Source organism: Ornithorhynchus anatinus, chromosome 2 (genome assembly GCF_004115215.2).
Source record: "Ornithorhynchus anatinus isolate Pmale09 chromosome 2, mOrnAna1.pri.v4, whole genome shotgun sequence".
Lineage (NCBI taxonomy): Eukaryota > Metazoa > Chordata > Mammalia > Monotremata > Ornithorhynchidae > Ornithorhynchus > Ornithorhynchus anatinus.
The window spans coordinates 11,165,087-11,187,409 of NC_041729.1; the positions used below are offsets into that span (position 1 = coordinate 11,165,087).

General features: G+C 43.8%; 1 protein-coding gene and 1 non-coding gene across 3 annotated transcripts in view; one reads left to right on the top strand and one right to left on the bottom strand.

Moving 5' to 3' along the window:
- ADGRD1 (adhesion G protein-coupled receptor D1) overlaps positions 1-22,323 on the bottom strand; it is a 367,284-nt gene that overhangs the window by 214,909 nt on the left and 130,052 nt on the right. The window lies entirely within an intron of this gene.
- Positions 18,281-18,421, top strand: LOC114809397. The gene has a single exon (XR_003757184.1). It is a non-coding gene; the product is annotated as a small nucleolar RNA SNORA7 (small nucleolar RNA).

The window sequence follows — 22,323 nt, forward strand, 5'->3', positions numbered from 1 at the left end:
CTGTGCAACTGACCCAGGGCGATCGCGTGACACCTCAGGTTACCTTAATGAACTGCTGGGTTGGCTATGTGTGGGTGGCCCCAGTCCACCTGGTGTGAACAGTTGCTCAGTTTCCAGATCTTCCAATAGATGTCCTACACATCCACTTCCTGGGAAACAGAGGGGACAGGAAGCAGTATGGCCTATTGCATAGGGCATTGGACTGTGAGTCAGGAGACCTAGGTTCTACTTCTAGATCTGCCGCTTTCCTACTATATGACCTTGGGCCAGTCATTTACTTTCTCTGTGCCTTAGTTCCCTCATATGTTAAACGGAGGGATATAGAGTTCTCCCTCCCTTTTAGACTATGAGTCCCATATGGGTTAGAGACTGTGTTTGAACATGTGGTATCTGCCCCAGTGCCTAGTATGCAGCATTTAACAAATACCACAATTATTTTTATTACACCCATGTGCGTGAGCCCAAAAGAATCCAATCAGATGACTCTACATTTAACCATCTTTCATATTCAAAAACACCACTGTTGAAATCCACATTTGAGGACATGTGTAGCTATTAGTTTGGTAAATGAAATCAAATCATATTGTCTAGGATCTTCACTGAAAACCAGATACCAAATTCAATTCCCAATAAGCTTTACTAATGCTTCTGACTACAGTTTTTGATTTTTATACTACAGTATATCAACCTGTAAAATGGGAAAAGTGGTTCTTTGCAGGGATATCCTTTGCTATGAGTTTTGAAAACTATAACTGAACTTTCAAATGAGTGGTATTTACTGAGAGCTGCCTGTGCGCAGTAGACTAGACTAAGAGATTTGGCAAAGAATATGGATCAGCATTCATTCATTCAATAGTATTTATTGAGCGCATTCTGTGTGCAGAGCTCTTTACTAAGTGCTTGGAGAGTACAACAATAAACAGACACATTCCCTGCCCACAGTGATCTTATAGTCTAGTGGGAGGGGGGAGACAGACATTAAAGTAAATAAATTAGATACATACATACATAAGTGCTGAGAGGCTGGGTGGCAGGGAATGAACAAAGAGAGCAATTTAGAGTGAGGCAGAAGGGAATGGGAGAAGAGGAAAGGAGGCTTAGGGAAGGACTCTTGGAGTCGATGTGCCTTCAAATAATGCTTTGACGTGGGGGAGAGGATTCAAACAGGCTACTCTCAATCCATCAAGCAACAATCCACTTAATCTATTCCAAACCCTTAGTACAATCCCCTCACCAGACCTGGATGGATTAAGCAGTTTGTTTCTTAAATGTTCTGGGTAAATGAACTTTTGAAACATATAGGAAAAGACTCACAAACCTTCACGAAGGGGAGATCTCATCATTGAAAAGTGGAGGCCCGCATCTGGACCTGCTTGGCGACAGAGTTAGGAGTTTCTCATGAGAGTTTCCTGGGAGGAGATCCAATGGTCAGGATGTAAATCGGAAGGATTATTAACTATTACTAAGTGTGAGTTTATGGATTTTCTAATTCCATTTCCCTTGAACACTGAGAAATTGAAAGATGACATCCCAGATGAGCCTTTTGTCTTTTTTTTCCCAGCTTTATCCTTCCAATTGAATGTTGGGTTTGGAGCCTTAGTGGAAAAAGTTATTGGCTCAACCCCTCCCATCTCCTTAAATTGCAAGAAGTGATTTCTATTTGTTTTAGACACCTCACCCTGAATCTTAGGGTTTATGTTGCTTAGCAGGAAATACGAATGCACAGCCCACGTTTGGAAACACCAATCCTCCTCTCCCCTCCCCCCAGCCCCCTGCTTGGACGTTTATGGCAGCCGATCTGTGATTTAACTCACCGCTCACTGTGTGGGGAAAGTTGGCCAGGACTCAGAGACTCCAGACTGATCATCGTTTAACGGAGATTGCCTCACTGCATTCCAAAACCTGCCCATTCTGATTCCCAGAGATAGACTCTGGGTGGGAGTTGCAAAATCTGAACTCAAAATCGCACCCATATGATCCTCTGGAAGAGAAACTTGTCTTCTTTCTTGGAATCCACCTTTTGTATTAGCTCCAGTCCTTCCCGAACCTCCTCCTTGAGGCCCTTTCCCTGGCAAGATTCCTATTTTGGACATTAATTCCCTTTATATTCCCATACCACTTTGTTAGTGTCATCGAATGAAATTAAGATGAAGTCAGAGAAGGAAGAAGAAATTAATCAATCATTCTATAGTCCAGCAGACACCAGTCTTCGGAAAGACTGCTTACGGCAGTGCTTCTCAGATGGTCGGCTGCGTCTCACTGTTGTGATGGGTGAAATCTCTAAAGAAAAACATTGCTTCCTCACCTACCTCCTCGATTCTTGCATCCTACTCTAGATTTTTCTCACTCTTCTCTCCCTGAAGAGGGATTTCTGGGGTTAAGAATAGGTTTAGGGCTGCTGAGGGAACTAATACTAACCATGCTGTAGACAGAAACCTGTGGTCTACCAATTCTTCTGCATTGTAATTTCCCAAGCACTTAGTACAGTGCTCTGCACACAAAAAGCACTCAATACCATAGATTGATAAACAGCATGGCCTAGTGGCAAGAGCACAGGCTTGGGAATCAGAGGATGTGGGTTCTAATCCCAGCTCCACCACTTGTCTGCTGTGTGACCCTGGGCAAGTCACTTAACTTCTCTGTGCCTCAGTTACCTCATCTGTAAAACGGGGGTTAAGACTGTGAGCCCCATGTAGGACAACTGATTTCCTTGTCTCTACCCCAGAGCTTAAATCAGTGCTTGGCACATAGTAAGCACTTAACCAATATTATAATTATTCATTATTATTATTTGTTAAGCACTTACTATGGGCTAAGCACTGACTAACCACTGGGGAAGATACACTATCACCAGGGCCCACATGGGGCTCACAGTCTAAATAGGAGGGAGAAGAGGTATTGAATCCCCAGTTTGCACATGAGGGAATGAGGGAATTGAAGCACAGAGAAGTAAAGTGATTTACCCAAGGTCACAGAGGAAACAAATGGCAGATCCGGGCTTAGAACCTACATTCTCTGACTCCAAAGCCCAAGCTCTTTCCACTACACCAAGCTACTTCACAGAATCCTCTATTTAGCTATAGTTGTTGATTGGGCAGGTAACCACCATGCTCAAGAGAGAATTTTGGCCTTGATATGGAGTTCAAGTCCTGCCTCTCTATCTGTTGCCTGAAGCACAGAGAACCACCTCCTCTCTGGGAATGGTCAGTGGAGGTCTGAGGTTCCCTGCACCATCCAGATCCAGCCTCAGTTTCATCCCTGGCCGACAGTGTTCTCTGGGGCCTTCAGCATTACAGTCCAACCCAGGTCCATCAAGTCCTAACAGGAGCCAAGGTTTCTGTTTCAAGAAATGTTGCAGTCTGCACGTTCCTCTAGACTGTAAGCTTGTTGTGGTCAGGGAACATGTCTTCCAGCATAGCTTAGTGGAAAGGGCATGGGCTTGGGAGTCAGAGGTCATGGGTTCTAATCCCAACTCCACTTGTTACTTGCATGACTTTGAGCAAGTCCCTTAACTTCTCTGTGCCTCAGGTACCTCATCTGAAAAATGGGAATTAAGACTGTGAGCCCCATGTGGGACAACCTGATTGCCTACAGTTAATCAGACACATATTAAGTGCTTAACAAATACCATAATTATTATTATTATGCTCTGCACACAGTAAGGGCTCTATAAATACAATGAATTGAGTGATGACGTGTTGTCCCTGCCTCAACAGGTTAATCAATCATTCAGTGGCATTTAGTGATCCCTTACTATGTGTAGACCACTGTACAAAGTGTTGGGAGAACACAATAGAGTTGGTAGACTCAGTCCCTGCCCTCAAGGATCTTACTGTCTAGTGCTCACAGGGTCACCCACAGTCTTATTAGAGTGTAAGTCCCTTATGGGGAGGGAATGCATCTCTTCTTTATCTCCCAAGATCCTAAGTGCATCGCTTCAAGTGGGTTTTCAATAAATGGTCCTACGACAACTATACCACATGTGAACGCACAGGACAGGTGCAGCAGTGTCTTGGCCCAACAGGGAACCAAACCTAAGCCAAAACTAGAAATGGAGACACTCGGGATACCAAAGGTGCCCAGCCCCAGCCTATTGGAGCTGAAGGTTCAAGCACTCCTTCAGTGGTGTGCTTTTTGACAGTTCTTGCTTAGGATGTGTGCAGCATAGCATAGTGGATAGAACACAAGCCTGGGAGTCAGAAGGACCTGGTTCTAAACCCAGCTACTCCATGAGTCTGTGTGACCTTGTCTGTGTAACCTCGGGCAAACACTTCACTCCTCTGTGCTTCAGTTATCTCATCTGTAAAATGGCGATTAAGATTGTGAGCCCCATGTGGGACATGAACTGTGTTCAACCCAATTATGTTCTATCTACCCCAGTGCTTAGCACAAAGCTTGGCACATAGAAAGTGCTTAACAAATACCATAAAAGGTATGCTCCTCAAGCACCTAATACAGTGCTGTGTAAACTCTAGGCGCTCATTCAAAATTGCTATTGCTACCAGAGAAGCAGTGTAGCCTAGGGGATAAAGCACGGGCCTGGGAGTCAGAAGGACCTGGGTTCTAATCCCGGCTCCACCACTTGTCTGCTGTGTGAACATGGGTAAATGACTTCACTTCTCTGTGCCTCAGTTACCTCATCTGTAAAATGGAGATTAAGACAGTGAGCCAACCCAATTATCTTGTGTCTATCCCGGTGCTTACTACAGTGCCTGGCACATAGTAAGTAATAATAATGGTACTTGTTAAGTGCTTTCTAAGTGTCCAGCACTGTTCTAAGCACTGATGCCACAATTATTATTATTACTCTTAGCAACCTAACTCACTGGCAACAACTCAAGCCTATGAATAGTTCTACTTGCTTGAATGTTCCTCCAAGGGAACTAAAGTTTTTTTTTCAGGGGAAGCCCAGCACAGGAGGGCTGTTCCTTCTCTAATGTCATGGGGATGAGCAAAGCTGCTGCTCAAAAGAAGACACAAATTGATCCCCAAAATACCCAAAGGAAGATTTCTCCGTGATTGGGACAGGCTGGAACCCCTCCATAGGCTCGGCCTCCCCATTTCCTCTCCTGACTAAATTGTCTTTTTCGGATTTATCATCTTCTAAAAAATTAAGCCAAAGATACCCTCCTGTTGGTTTCTCACTAATGGCATTCTCTGGTGACGAATCCTACAGTATGTACACTTTCAAATAGGTTTGTGTTATCCACCTCTGTTCCCAGCCCCAAACCGCACTTCTGGTCCTTATGAAATAATTGTGTGTACATTGCTATGGAAATGCTTATTTTTAATAGTGACTTGTAATCCTGACTTGGCCAATCACTTTAACATAATCAGCTTTGCACTCCCAAAGAAATGTTTCCAAGAAAGAATCGTTTATAATTTGCAATGATAGGAACTGTCCAAAAAAGGCTAATTTTAGAAAGTGGAAAATTAAGGAAAAAAAATACAAATCACGAAGGCATCAATGATATCCAAGTTATGGATCGGGTCAGCTATCAGACCCCCTTGGCTCTGACATCTCAGTGGCAGGTGCAGATTTAATCGAAAGTTGTCGGTCGGATTAAATACCAAAGACATTTACCACAACACTTTGAAGAACCGGTGCATGATAATATGCTGCTTGGGAGATCTGAATGAGCTGATTTGAAAGGAAAGAGTCCCAAGCACACTGCAAAACAAGAGAGGCTATTTGGCTTGGATCCACTAATCCTGATGAAGTCATGCTATCCGGGGGCCAGTAGAATTCTACAGATGTGCTCTGTGTTATAAACAAATGAACGAGGTGCCTTGGGAACAGACGCCTTAATGCATGAAACAGATTGTGTTCTGTTCTGCCACAAGTGGTGAGTTTAGGATTGCCTGAACAATTGACATCTTTATTAGCTAATATTTATAATTGCCTTCCCTCCACCAGGACTCCAGCCCCTCTGAGCAACCTCAATTATGAGACAGCTCAAGCGTGAAGGGCAATCCTGTTGTTCCTCCCCCTGTGCAAAAGAGAGCCCATCTCCTCCAGCCCCATCTAAAATACCCCAACACCAGGATTAGGGGGAAAAAAGCACAGATCTGAGTGTTCCAGGGCCTGGATTCCAAACCTGGCTCTTCCACTTGTCTGCTGTATGACCTTGGGCAAATCACTTAACTTCTCTGTGCCTCAATTTCCTCATCTATAAAATAGAGATCCAATATCTGTTCTCACCACCACAAGACTGTGAGCACTATTCTGGTCAGGGACTGTGTCTGACCTGATTATCTTGGATCTACCTCAGTGTTTAGAACAATGCTCAACACATACTAAGTCCTATACACTTAGGACATGATTATTGTTACTAACCATAGTACCTCAGAGGAGAAAAGTAAACCTGAAGCAATTGCACAATCCAGCTGTTGGCCTTCAAGTTTTTTCTTGAAGGTAGTGTGTCCTTGAAATCCTAAATTATTCTAATGAATAAACAGAAAATGAAAACGGGAGGGAAAATGGAAACATCTTCAGATGCAATGGCAACTGATACAATGTGAAGGCATCAAAGGGAATTAGGAAAAAGTTTAGATATTAGTCTAGAAGAAAACCAGGAAAACTGACCATGATATTACCATAATAATAATAATAGTGGTATTTAAGCACTTATGTTCCAGGTACAGTACTAAGGATTGGGGTAGATAACAAGCTAATCAGGTTGGACACAGTTCCTGTCCCAGTTGGGGCTTACCATCTTAATCCCCATTTTACAGATAAGGTAAATGAGGCACAGAGAAGTGGGATGGGTTGCCCAAAGTCAAACAGGGGGGAGGTGGCAGAGCTGGGATTAGAATCCAGGTTTTTCTCGCCCGCAGTTCCATGCTCTATCCACCGGCCATACCATACACAGTCTTTCATCCCACCAGGATAACATCAGTCATGACAGTGACAGAGAAAATTAGTCAGAATGAGGCACCCCACATTCTTGAATTCAGCAGGATGAAGGCTCCTGTGAGGTTCAGTTTAAGTCATGTGCATGCAGATCCAAGACCTCTTCCATTGTTGTTTCCTGTCTCTTAATCTCCATTAATGGCACCCATAAATCAAAAGCTCATCTAGCCACCAAGCAAGGCACATGAAAGATGATGCATTGCCGTTTTAAAGAAAAATGAGTTTCGAAGGCCCAGGGAGACCAAAAGCACAGCTCAGTATTTATGGCTGATGCTTCCCATCCATAATTTAGCCTGTGACCTCCCTCACAGCTAATCCGGCTTTGAATATGTGATGGACGGCTCTCTCCTTGTTTTTACTGAACCAATAAAAAATGTTACTTTTTCAGAATCCTATGATCAGCTGCCCCTTGAGTTCTCTGGAGAATGTCAAACCAGAAGGAAAACCCTCCAATTCCAGTGTGATGTTTCCAGGGAAGATGATTTCTATGACACCAGAGAATAGCTTCATATATTCCTTGGATCATTTTCGAGGGGTGTCAGATGCTGAAATATTTCTAAATCATCTGATTTGGCTATGAGTTTCAGCCACTTCAAAATGCAGGATGGATCATCTCCACAACTGAAACCTCCACTGTATCACCTCTTGTTCAAAGCCTATCTGTTGACTGAGACTTTTAAAGATAGATCTAGAAAGGTAAATTGCCACTGCTGTCATTCAAACCTCATAATCCAGACAATAACGTACCGTCACAGTGTTTTCCTGATTCATTTAAGTGGTGAAATGCTGATGAAAAGTCACCATAAAACAACATCAGTTGCTGTTTTAAAATCAATAGTGTTGAAAATAGGAAGTGAAACCTTATATTGTCTGATACTGCCAAAGGGAAGAAATATCAAAAACTCAGTTTCCTTATTACTTTCAGCACACCCCTAAACATTTTAAGTATATGAAGAACCTAAAACCATCACATAAAAAGAAATATTAATTTGCTTAATTAGCAAAGGTTGACCACGGATTCTATCTGGACAGGGAATGTGTCTTTTATATTGTTGTGTTGTATCCCAAGTGCTTAGCACATAGTAAGCGGTCATCGAATATGAGTGACTGACTGGTCGATTGATTGATTATCCATAGGATAAATTTTTCCTAAACCCTAGAAACCTACATCAGATAGGGAAAGTCTGAATTATACTGCAATTACCTCATTACTTAGAAAAGTACTTGCCACAGAGTAAATGCTTAAAACATACCATTAAAAAAATATAGGTCAAATTAGCTTTAACAACTTCAGTAATGATTTCCTAGTGGTCCTGTTCACCAACACAAATACAATACCTACTTCAATACCACAAAATTCAATAAATCAAAAGCAGTGTGAATATTAGGCTGGTCCTCACACACACATACACAAACAACATTAATGTGAAACTGTTCCAGAAGTTTCCTAAAGCCCCAAAGTAAAAAGGCAACATTATAGCTGGACTTAACCCAGGAGAACATTCCAGTTTCATGCTAAAGCACTGTGACTCCAGACAAAACCTTGTATCAGATAGTTGCAGGCCTGTTATACCCTTAAATAGGGAAAGGACTAGTGAAAGAAGGAGGTTGGCTTTAAAGCACTCCTTCAGCTCTCCCTCTACCTCACCTCAACTCCTCAAACCCACCAATCACACTTCCCCCCTTCAAGACCCTACTGAAGGCTCACCTCCTCCAAGAGGCCTTCCCAGACTAAGCCCCCTTTTCCTCAGCTCTCCCTCCCCATCACCCCAACTCACTCCCTTTGCTCTACCCCATCCTCCCCACAGCACTTGTGTATATATATGCACATATCTACAACTGTATTTATTTATATTAATGCCTGTTTACTTGTTTTGATGTGTATATATTTATAATTCTATTTATTTATATTGATGCCTGTTAACTTATTTTGATGTCTGTCTCCTCCCTTCTAGACCGCAAGCCCGGTGTGGACAGGGATTGTCTCTATTGCTGAACTGTACTTTCCAAACGTTTAGTAGAGTGCTCTGGACACAGTAGGGGCTCAATAAATGCGATTAAATGAATGAATTCCCTACTATAACATCCCACACACTTCACTCCTCTAACATCTACCGGCTCACTATAATTCGATCTCATCTATTTCACCACCGACCTCTTGCCCTCCCCATCCCTCTGGTCTGGAACTCCCCCAGGACCTTCGTATATGGCAGATCACCCCTTTCCCCTCCTCCAAAGTCTTAGAACAATCACATCTTCCCCAGGAAGCCTTCCCTCACTACCACTACTCCCTCACCCTTCTGCATCACATATGTACTTTGATCTCTACCCTTTAAAAAGTTGAGCTTCACCCCACCCTCACAGCACTTATGTATAGATCACCACTTGTCTATGTGACCTTGGTCAAGCCACTTCACTTCTCTGTGCCTCAATTACCTCAATTACCTCATCTGTAAAATGGGGATTGAGACTGTAAGCCCCACATGGGACAGAGCCTATGTCAACCCAATTTACCTGTCTCTACCCCAGTACTTAGTTCAAATGCCATAATTATTATTATACCTTGGAACCTTTCTAGTGCTTAGTGTGCAGTAGGTGTTTCATAAGTGCCATGAATATAATGTCCTTCCTATATTAAAGGCTTCAATCATCCACACATTATCACAGAACTGAGAGATGTGAATGATATCACTGAGGAGGTCAAAACACTGGTCAGATATGACACCATGGGTTACAGAGTTCAGGTAAATAAAAATTGCTCCCTGATGAAAAGAGAGGGTTTGGGACCTCCAGTTATCCACATTCTGTGTCTTCATAGGCTGAATTTCCCAGATAATTGCTCAGCGACCTTCAGTGTGAGCCTGGGAGCATTCCCAGTTCAGTAACAACTTACAAAAGGGGTCCCGAGATGAAATACGTGGACTGGAGAGCCAACCTTCAGCTATGAATTGATTTCAAATGGCATGTCAGGACACAAGCATCTAACATCTGCTTTGCAAGAGAAGGCAAATGAAAATGGATAGAAAGAAACACCCCTCCCTCTCAGGGGAGCCAGGAAAGGTAAACAAAACATTCCAGGGCAAGGGGTGGAGAGGATCCAGGGGAAGAAGAAGAGGTCCTCACCCCTGCCCACCTTGAGCTGGTCCCCAGAAATGTGGATCACTTGAAAATACGTTCGCCCACCCGCTCTTTGTGATGTCCACGTGAACATCTGAAAGTGATCATCATCCTGCCCACAGACGAGGAATGTGTTCCCAGAGGAGCAGGGAGTTTTACTAGAGTTATAAAAAGTCACTGGCATTGCAACATATTATCAGTGTGGGACAAATTACCGATTCGCATGTTAGCCTTGCACTGGCTGGGCTGGGGGCCAGGCCCAACCTTCTGCATTGCAGATCAAGGCTCCCATCCACGTCAGAGCCATGTCCCGCCGTGGCTGCTCTACTTATGCCACCCATTTTCAGTCCTTCTCGGGGGCCGTGGGCTCAAATCCAAGAACAGACAGAAAGGCCGAAGCCTTCCTGCTGGCAACTGGTCTGCATTACGTTGGCAGCAGCTCATGCCAGACGGTATTCTGTGTGTGACCAGATACTCTATTCTGATCCAGGAGGACCAATGATAGCTGAGAATTCAGAAAGCATTTTTCTGGATCTGCCAACTCTACTGGACTCTCCTAAACCTTCGTGCTGTGCACGCAGTAAGCATTCAATAAATACCACTGATTGATTGATTCATTCATTCAGTAAAGCATTGTACTAAGCAATTGAAAAATACAATTCACCTTTCACAATTCAAGGTTTCACCTTTCACAACTGACCTTTCAGGCTGGCCTTGGGAATACCAGCTGACATTTGGGAACAGAAATGAACTAAAGGGTCCTGAACTCCAGCATTGTCTTCCAAACCCAGAGTACCCTGTCTGCTTTTCAAACCCTGGTGCCCAATCATATATCCTATTTTCCCTGTCCATGTTCCACATCCTCCATCTTCAAAGGCAGCTTAGCTGGTGATGCTCATCCTTTGAGCAAGCCATGTGATTAACAAGATAATCCCATCCTTCAATTGCAGCTGTTTTCCACGGCACCTGCTTTCAATTTTCCATTCTATTTTGCATGCTCTCAATTAGTCTCCGAAGTCTATTCTCTAAACAAGCCATCCAGTCTTCACTGGAGCATATTGATAGATTGGGCTTTGCTCCCCCAGACTTTGTTTTCCTGCTTCTTTTAATGTCTTATGTTCAGCCATCTTAAAGTTACCCCACTTCTATTCACCCCAAAGCAGCTGCTTGGACTTCCCACTGCCATCCATTGTCTGTGCCCTCTCTGTCTAATCTTCTTTTTTGCCTTATATTTGGTAAGTGCTCACATACCAAGCGCTGTACTAAATACTGGGTTAGATAAAAGCATCAGTGTGAAACTGAGTTGCAATTAGCTCTGCTTCAGTGCTACGGGGTCTATGTTCTAAGCAGGTTGGGAACCTGTGTCTTGTAAGTTGCTTGTGGCTCTTCTGGGCATCAATAGCAGTCCTGAGGTTAGGCCCCATCATGGATACGGCACCATGAGGAAGATGCCCCAGTCAAATGCTATGCTGGCAGAAGCTGGCCTGTCTTGCTCCTTTGAACAGGAAAGGAGCTGAGGAGGAGTCACACCTCATCAGACAGCACTGTAGCTGTGATCTCTCAAGGGCCAGTCAAGCAGAGCAGAGACCAAGATCACGCACCACCTCCCTGCCCTCATCCCCAAGAGCAGCCCCTATGCGAGATGTGTGAAACCACTCATGCTGATAGTGGCTGTGGGTGGGCAAAGTGTAGGGAAGAAAGCACTGCGGGGGTGGGAGGATGGGGAGTTCAACAGCTGTGCTGGGGCATAATCACACACTGTGGGCTCCTGCACGTGGGACAGTTGGGAGCGGCCAGGTTTGGCAAAGGACAGAGGAAACAACCAGATGTAAGCTCAGTTCTCTGTTGTTTCATTTTCTTCTCTCTCTCTTTGGTCTCCCCTGTCCTACCCATTTGCAGGGTAGGCTGGGGAGGTTACACTCCCATTTTACCCCATCCTACCCCACCCCTTCCTCACCCAGCCTCTCCTGCTGGTACTAATGGAAGTGGAGCACATAGTAAGCACCCCATCCCTCCAGCTGAGGTGAAGTCAGAAACTCATTCCTTGGACAGATTGGGATCAGGATTCTCCAAGGAGAGCAGGGTATGTACTGGTCAGGGGCATGGACAGAACTGTTTGAGAATCCATAGGCAGCAATGGATCTGTTTTATTCCCAGCTCAATGTTCTATCAAAGATGGATGACACTACTTCGCTGAAGACCTACAAGTTGATAAAATATTTTTTTAAATGTGGCACTGTCATGCTTATTATGTGCCAAGCATTGTGCAGGGTATTGCTCTTCAAGCTTATTTAGATCTTCTTTAGGCCTATTGTCAGTGAGTTTCCAGTGCTTAGTACCGTGCCTTGCACATAGTAAGCTCTTAAATACCGTAATTATAATTTATGTACATTTATAAGAACAATTCATTTAAGCAGGTAGTCGTAGTACAAATAGCATTTGCTTAGCACATATTGTGTGCTGAGGAGGGGTTCCAGAGCTCAGTCTGGTGTGGTTGGTGACAGTTAAGTATAGGAACATATTACCAGAAGGAGAAGCAGAAGCTCCCACTTTAAGCTACATCTCAGACCGTGAACCCCCGTGTGGGTGAGGGCCGGCTTCTCACCTGATTATCTTTCACCTACTCCTGCACTTAACACTGTGCTTGGCTCATAGTAAGCACTTACAAATATTATTATTCTCTGGCTCAAAAACCTCTGTACTTTTCAGTTAGCAGTATCACGGGTCATCGACGAAGCATTGCACGCTCAGTGTGACATACAGGCAGAATAATGTAATGATGTCATTCGGAAAGGAAGGAGTGGAGCGGGGATTTTTTTCTCTGCCTCAGAGTGGCCAAATGTGTAAAGCTGGACCCATTCACCCCTTGCCTAGGGTTAACACTGAATGAATCCGTAGCATCGTTTCAGGATTGAATCGGAAATGAAGCCGGCTACTCGATCCCCTGGGGGCTGACACCATGATGCGAGATGAAATGTTTAAGATCTGAAATAACAACCGAAAACCGAAAACTTAAGTGCTGTGACCCGAGGTCATCCCGTGACCCGAGGTCGTCCCGGACTCCTGCTCCCTAGGGCAGATCCACTACAGTGCAATAGAACAGCACTATGTGGGTCTTTCTACTGGCTCTCTTTTCATTTAGCAAACTCAGAGCTTTTCATCAAGTGGGAGGGCTGATAAGATTTACTTTGGTTGGTAGGACTGAGTGGGTGGAGAGAAAGAAACAAACAATCAAATTAAACTGAGGTCATAAAACCCCTAGTGGGTTAGGTAAGCCTGAAATCACAAATCCCTTGAAACGAGTCATTGGCTTGAACTTCTACATGGACCAGAAGTTTGTTTTTCTTCATGTTCTTCCCTTGAAGGCAAGGACATCGCCATTGGAGACCACATCTACACACCCTAAAACTAGGTCTCCACTGGCAGTTGGTGACCTCTGGGAAACTAAGACTTCACATGCATAATAATAGTAATAATGCTATTTGTTTAATGCTTGCAAGTGCCAAACACTGTACTAGATGCTGAGGAAGACACAAGCTAAGCAGGTTGGACACAATTCCTGCCCCACATGGGGCTCACAGTCTAAGGAGGAAGGAGTACAGGTATTACAATCCCCATCTTAGAGATGAGGAAACCTAGGCCTAGAGAAGTTAAATGACTTGCTCATGGTCATAAGGTAGGCAAGTGTCAGAGCCACTTGCCTTAATCAACTCGATTGCCTAAAAAAATCTAGTTGAAGCCAATGATTATTTTGGGTTAGCCATTTAATATTCAGGAGACTGGAAGTCTGGAAATCTAGGTTCTAATCCTGGCTCTGCCACTTGCCTGCTGGGGTATCCAGGGAAATCACCTAACCACCCTGTGCTTCAGTTTCCTCTTCTACAAAATACAGAGTTAAAAAAACCCAAAAAACCTTTTCTACCTCCCTCTCAGATTGTGAGCCGCAGTTGGGGCAGGGTCTGTGTCCAAAATGATCATTATTTTATCTACCCCAGTGCTTAGTAAAGTTCAGGTCCTTTATAAATACTATTGTCATCATGTCAAAGATGTTTTTTCTGGAAGGTCAAAGACTAGAAGTGTTGCCATTCCAATGGACTCGGGCCACTGATTCCTCAGCCTGGAGCAGCAGTAGGTTAATTGTCCTCAACCACAGAAGATTGAGCTCTAGACCCTCACCTTCATTTTTAAGGAACTCACCCCTTCCTCTTTCACCCCAGTTCATCACCCTCCCCGTCTAACCCCTGGAAGTCTCCCAAAGCCAACATGTGTGTTCTTCACAGTGTCTTTTTGAAAACAAAACATCAGGCTTTAGGAGGTGGAAGAGGTTTGCACTATCCAGTGATATCACAGTCCCTCAGAGACCAGAAAGTGGGACCACTTAAGGTTGCTGCTTGGGCAGGCCTGAACAGAAAATGAGCTCATAGTCTCCCTCCCCCTGCTTCCACCAACGACCACACTACTGAGGCATCCTAACTGTGGAACATCTCAGTGATAGAGAAGGATGGTATTCTGCAAGACCTTTGTGGGCAGGGAACGTTTCTACCAACTCTCATATTGTACTTTCCCAAGTATTTAGTACAGTCCTCTACACTCAGTAAGTGCTCAATAAATACCATTTATTGATTGATTAAACTGGAAAAGGTAGACCCAATAACAAGAAGGCTAATTACATTGTATCAATCACTGGCATTTGTTGAGCATTTTTGTGCAGAGCACGTACTAAGCACTTGAGAGGGTACAATACAACAGAGTTAGTAGACATGTTCCTATGTTATAAACTAGAGTGTATGCTGAACTGTGAGCTGCAAATTGAACACTAACTCTTTCTACAGGCGATTAACACCCCACTGAATGCTAGCCTCAAGCTAGCCATATTTTCAGTCTTTCCTAAAATATTTCAGGTGAGACTCTTTACCTTGGGCCACCATGTAGAAGAATAGATGCCCACTTGTAAGTTGTGTTTCTCCTTTCTGCAAACTTCCTCTGTCTCTGCCCATTTTCCCCTCTTAAAAAAAATAATAATAATCCTTCTCCTCCAATTACAAAGCTGAAAAAAATTGCTATCAGCCTCTAAGGTTATGTTCCTCAGAGGATCAGTAATTATGAATGGAGAATGTTTTATTTCACTTTTTAATTAAGTTAAAGTTCAATATCAGAGAGGTCAAAGGAAATAGCTAGTGGAATAAAAAAGGAAGAATTGGACCCAACCTAGTAAGGAAACGTTGGTTACTGAGAGGGAAAAAGAAGCTCATAGGAAAAAAAAGAAAACGACAGAGGAAGGGGAGGGTCTTTGGAGTATAAATATCTGTAAACTATCCCATTTGACTGCAAAGTACTTAGTCAGGTTTGGGACATACTTTTGTAAGTCCCCCAGACAGGACGAAAACTCCAAACACCCAACTCAGTGCTCTACAAACAAGTTGATACATATCCTAATGGTTTGACAGCAAAATCCACAGACACTAGGTAACTTCTCAACTGTAAGCTCTTTGAGGGCAGGAATCATGTCTACTGCACTCTCCCAAGCACTTGCATAGTGCTCTGCATAGAGTAAGGACACAATACTTAATACCAATGGATCAACTGAGACGTCTCACTTACATGGTCACAGGCCAAAGCAGAAAGAGAAGAGATGAACTGAGAGAGCCATTCAGAATGTAGAATTTGTTGCTCCAGGGTTTGGAGTCATTAATGTCAGCATTTATGACTATGGGGGAAGAAGATTTAATTGGACTTTGAGGGAAAAGTTAAAATAGCACATTTTGAGCTCCCTCTGTGTTTCCTAGTATGTGTTTCGCTTTGGCCACAGCGAAAGAGTGCACAGCAGAGCCGACTGCTGGAACTTGTGTGCAAACCCTGGATCTTGGCTTCTCTTGCCTGGCTTTAAGAACTGAAGCTTCAGAGATTCCCAAGGGACTAAGACCTGCCAGCCCAGAGGAATCAAGATGGAACCTGCCCCCCCAATCTCCAACCAGACACAATGACCTTGGTCGGTTGCCTGCTCAACTCTGATGGTTGTGAAATTTCTCCTCAGCAGTGATAAGAGTTCTTCCTGATAAATGGGGTGCCTGGTACCTATTGAGATTAATGGAAATGCACACTTTTGAACTCTCCAGGGGAACGAAGGCAATTTCACCTGTTCACCCATTAAGTTAACTGCTCTTGTTGAGCAAATAAAAAGTTTTCAGTGGATACAGAGACATGGCAAAATGGGTTGTGCTTTCATTTCACTTTAAATAATTCCCAAATTGTTTTAAATCCTAGAAGTATTTTAAATGGTAGAAACGGAGTGGCCTAGTGAAAAAAAGAACATGGGCTTGAAAGTCTGGAGACTGGGTTCTAATCCCAGCTCTGCCACTGGCCTACTGTGTAACCTTGGGCAAGCCATTTAACATCTCAACCCCTCAGTTTCCTCATCTGCAAAATGGAGATTAAATATCTGTTCTCCCTCCTGCTTAGAATGGGAGTCGCACATGATCCAGGGACTGTGAGCGATCTGACTGCAATATATCTACCCCAGTGCTTGGCACATAGTGTTTAACTATTATTAATATCCTGAATATATAACAATTGGTAAAGTTTATCCTAGGACTGCAAAACATAGCAGCGGCAGGAAAACTCAATAACCATAGCAAAGCATTTATTCCACAGACCCAGAAGATTGAGGTTAAGGTACCTGGAAGAGACCGTCCGGCCCAGGGGGAGCCGATAAGGGTTGGGGGTAGAGAGGGGATTAGAAGAAAGGCAGCCTCTGGGGCAAACAAGGATCCCACCCCTTCAGGAAAGGGTTCATAGGGAACTGAGAGCTAAAACTAACAAGATGGAGACCTAATTACCTCAGGTGCTGTTGGCTGATTCACGTCATCCAGCCTGGCTAACAAGGCCATCGCTCCCACACAATGACTTGAGACAATCTCTTCAGATACCACACTTTTAGGGGGTCCTATCCCAAGTTGGCCAGTCCAGAAAAAACTGGTCTTTCCAAACCAAATTGGCTCCAAAATCATTGCTTCACAGACTCAGTTGGGGCTGTGGGGAAGGAAGGGCAGCTTAACAAGAACTACTGTAATCAGTCAACCAAATTTATTGAATGCTTACTGAGTACAGAGCACTGTATGAAGCGCTTGGAAGAGTACAACAATAAACAGACATTTCCTGCCCATGATGAGCAGTCTAGAGGGAGAAACAGATATGGATATAAATAAATTACAGATATGTACATAAGTGCTGGGGAGCTGGGAGGAGGGATGAATAAAGGGAGAATTATTCACCTCCATTCCTTAATCCCCATCATCCCATATCCGCCTTCTCCTACCAACCCCAAGAGGCAACAGCAGTGTCCTGGTTGATATACTCCAGTTACTTGGACCACATAGAGCCTCTGTGTTCCTGCCTCAGAAAGATGATGATCCTACCCACTCCCCTCGATTGTGCTTCTTCCTCAATGTGCCCCGAGAGGCTGGAAGGGAAAGTTCAAGGGAGATGCCGAATCATGTCAGCTAACCCTCCCACTCAGTGCACTTGGACCAAGAGATCCTGGAAGCGGCCCAACTGTCCATGCCCGCTAGGAAACTCTGGATAAGAACAGCCCGTCTGGTGAGCAGCTGTTTTGTACTTTAGACAAGATGCTGATCGTTCCACATTCGATCAAACGACCTTCAAACAACTTTCCACAGATCTATATATCTCAGGGTCTGCAAACAAAAGGCCTTCCAGGGGTTTGTTAGGATTAGAATATTTCTTTAGAATCCTGACTATGAACCTCATTTCTTAATGATGAAGTGTCGCAAAATTTCTCCCAATTTACAGATGTTGAACATTTTCTTACCACGTTGTGGCTAGGGTGGCGGGGAGCAGGAGGGTGAGGGGTGGAATGAGAATGCTGTGTACCACATAGTTCTGTCCAGTTGATGCACTGACATAGATAATCTTAGATAAGCTGTTTCCTGTGGTGCTGAGAATTTGCAAAAATCCATAACACAACTACCGAATATTTCCCTTTATTGGGCTTACTTTCCCTCTTGTTTTAATTTTATTTTGAACTGGAAAACTGCCACCCATCATACTTGATTAATCTCCCTAAATTCCAGGAGAAACTACTTATCCTCATCCTGTCCCACATACTTCGTTTCTCTAATGCCAAATCTTCACTGTGTCTCTCTCTCTTGCTTATGCCCTCCTTCCTTGTGAACTCCCTCCCCCTTCACATCTGGCAGACCACTACTTTTTAAAGCCCTACTAAAATCATCTCTCCTTCAGTCAGGATCACACCTGGAGAGTTTCCAGTACTCTACTAGTCTTGGCTATGGGAGGGAGAGTCAAGCAGAGGCATAGCCATTCCATTCCTAGCTTGGCCAGTGGCTGGCGAGTGGAAGGCAATCTGATGCAAGTCAAAACTCACCTGTGCTGGGGAGCAGTGGGATGGGAGGGAGTCTAGGGTAGAGAATTAAGTTTACTGAGGGGAAAGAAGCAATGATAAACCGCTCTGTCTTTTACCAAGAAAATTCTAAGGGTACACTACCAGAATGATAGCAGTTGGAGAGCGGGGTATTCTGGGTGAGATATGTCCATGGTGTCGCTATGGGTCAGTAACGACTTGATGGCATAAGACAAGAAAAAAAACCATCTCTTACTCTAGGAAGCCTTCCTCAACTACTATCTCATCATCCCAACCAATTCCCCTCGCTATTCTGCCACCTACGCCTTTGAGTCCTCCAAGACCCTCCAAGTCTTTAGGGACTTTCCCACAGCATTTACGTAGAGAACATTATTTTCATTCATTCATTCAATCATATTTAGTGAGCATTTACTGTGTGCAGAGCACTGTACTAAGCACTTGGAAAGTACAATACAGCAATAAAGAGGGACATTCCCTTCCACAATACTCTGTTGCTTTCCCTACCTGTGATTTACTTTAGTTTCTGTCTCCCTCAATTAGATTGTAAGATCCTTGAGGGAAGGAATATTTAATATCTCTAGTGTCTAATATCTCTATTGACCTTTCCCAAGTGCTTAGTTAAAATGTTCTCCATTCAACAATAGACTTTCCAGATTCAAACAACTCTTCAGGGATCAATAGTCCACCCTGGATTCATCTTTGCATTACAAAGTCCGTGTCCCTGGAGGAAGTCACAACATCTATGTCTGCCACTTTAGAAGACCTGACTAAAATATGGAAATGATGATACTCCATTGGGAAGAAATTTCCCATTTACTAATGAAAGACACAAGCTAAGGAACATCTAACAGTCTTGTAAGCAAATCCACGACACCTCCCTTCCATATTCATTTTGTTTTCCGGTTGTCTCTCCCCGACAGGTTAATTCAGTGTTAAAATGAATGAAATTATGTCAATCCATTCATTCGTTTGTATTGATTTAGCACTTACTGTGTGCAGAGCACTGTACTTAGCACTTGGAATGTACAATTCGGCAACAGAGACAATCCCTGCTCAACAAAGGGCTCACAGTCTAAAATGGGGAGGCAGACAGCAAAACAAAACAAGTCGACAAATCAGTGCCATCAAAACAAATAAATAGAATCATAGCTATATACACATTACTAGTAGAGTAATGAATAATATATAAAAGTATACACAAGTGCTGTGGGGAAGGGAACAGGTAGAGCAGAGGGAAGGAGTAGGGGAAATGGAGAGGGGAGGAGGGGCGGAGGGAAAGGGACGGCTCAGTCTGGGAAGGCCTCCTGGACGAGGTGAGCTCTCAGTAGCGCTTTGAAGAGGGGAAGAGAGACAGTTTGGTGGATGTGAGGAGGGAGGGCATTCCAGGTCAGAGGTAGGATGTGGGCCAGGGGTCGACAGGCGACAACAAGGCACAGTGAGGAGGTTGATGGCAGAGAAGCTGGAGTGTAAGCGGTGGGCTGTAGAAGGAGAGAAGGGAGGTGAGGTAGGAGGGGGCAAGGGGATGGAGAGCTCTGAAGCCAAGAGTGAGGAGTTTTGGCTTCACGTGAAGGTTGATAGGCAACCACTGGAGATTTCAATCTATTAGGCTGACCCAAATTGGTATTCACCCTGGGGGATATGAGTTGATTTCTGAAGAAGATAGGACCGGGTGTCACTGTAAGCACCATCTATCAATCAATTGTATTTATTGAGAACTTGAATGAATGATAGAAGGATTTTACAATGATTCCCCACTCCTATCTTTCTCAGAAAATGCCTTGCAAGCAGGGTACATGTCTACCAATAATGTTGCATTGTACTTTCCCAAGCACTTAGTAAAAGCTCTGCATGCATTAAGTGCTCAATAAATATCACTGATTGATGGTTATTCTCAATCTTATGCCTGGGATGAAACCTAAACCAATTTGGGGTAGGGACTAATTCGGACTGTCTCCCACTTTTCCTTCCTTCGCGAAGAATTAAGGAGTAATAACTGTGCAGACTGCACTCTTCACAACCATGTAGACAAAATCATTGTGCTACTTTGAAGACTTCTTGGTTGCTCTGTGAGGGGCTTTTTCCTTCTCCATTCCTCTGATCCCCAGTCTTACCATTCAAACTCTCAACCCATTTCTTGCTGCATTGGACCTCTATGGGTTGCTTGTCCATTAAACTCAAAAAGCACCTTCTATTGATATGATCAGAATATGCCTCTTCTTTAAATTCTAGTTCAAATGGCACCTTATCCTAGAAGTCTTCTAAATTTTTCCACCCACTCTCCAGTCCACCAGTAGGGCAGTGGGACCTAGTGAAATGATCACCAGAGAGTCAGGAGAACCAGATTCTAATCCTGGCTCTGCCACTGGGCTGTTGTGCATTCTAGGACAAATCTCTTAACTTTTTGTGTGCCTCAATTCCTTCATCTCTAAAATGGAGGATAAGCTATCTGCTTCCCTACCTCAGATTGTGAATCTTAGATAACACAGGTGCTGCATCTCATCTGATTATCTTGTATTTACTCCAGTGTTTGGCACATAGTAAGAGCTTAACAGATACCCAAATCATTGTTAATAGACATTAACCCACTCTTCCCACTTAAATGCATTCCTATCATCTCTAAGTTCACTTGGCTCTATGCAGGTTGACTGTATCCAGCCCTTCCTAATCTTTCCTACAAAACTATAAGGCTCCTTGAAGGGCAAAAGAAGTCTGTTCTTCAATATCAACAACAAGTACCAAGATTAGAAAGTGCATCCAATAACAATAACAGTATTCATTAAGCACTTTTTATTCATTCATTCAATCATATTTACTGAGCCATTACTGTGTACAAAACATTGTACTAAGTGTTTGGGAGATTCAATATATCAATAAACAGAGACAATCCTTGCCCACAACAAGTTTACATGTCAAGCGCTGGGTAGGTAGTTCAGACAAAATCCCTGCCCTACATGGAGTTCTCAGTCAAAGGAAGAACAGCCATTTAATCCCCATTTTATAGATGAAAACTAAGACACAAGGAAGTTAAGTGACTTGCCTAAAGTCACGCAGGAAGCCAGTGGCAGAGCTGGGATCAGAAGCCAGATCCTCCGAATCCCAGACCCACATTGTTTCCACTTGGCCCCGATGCTTCTTTTGCACCTGGTGAATGCTCACTCGGTGGCCTAGATGAAAGAGTTCACTCCATTCCCCTGGGAAGATCTATCTCCTCTCAGGGAGAAGTTTCTGGCAGAACCCCACCCATTGCTTATATGGCTCCCTGCTGCCCAGAGCAATCAGCCTTATTTCTGGGAAGCAAAATATTTATCCAGAAATGGAAGCACCTGCAGAGGGAGAGTCGAAGGGACCCACAGGCTGTGTCCAGCCCACAGCTGTTTGATCAAACATAGCACTTGGGAGGCCTAGGTGATCTGTCAGCACCTTACTTAAAGCTTTCCAATCCCTCATTCCTGGACTTCGGCAAGAATGATACATGAGCAGAAACTTGAATCACAGCAAGCCATGAGGCCGGGAGCGTTCACCCCTAGATAGCTGGGAACTGGAAAAAAAATTTGGGCTGACCTACACCGGGCAACTGTCCTCCTCACTTAGAAGTAGTGTTGACTGGTGAAGAGCATGGAGCCAAGAGACCGAGGAAGTCTAATCCCAGATTTCCCACTTGCCTGCTCTGTAACCTAGGGTGAATCACTTAACACCACTGTGTCTCAGTTTTCTCAGTTGTAAAATGGGAATTTAATAAAAGGTCAATCATGTTTGAATACTTTCTGTGTGCAGAGCTGAACTGTTTGGGAGAGAATATAAAAGAGTTGGTACACATGTTCTCTGACCACAAGGAGTTTATAATCTAAAAGGCTGTAAGGTCCTTGTGTTCTCCCTCCCATTTAGACGATTAGTC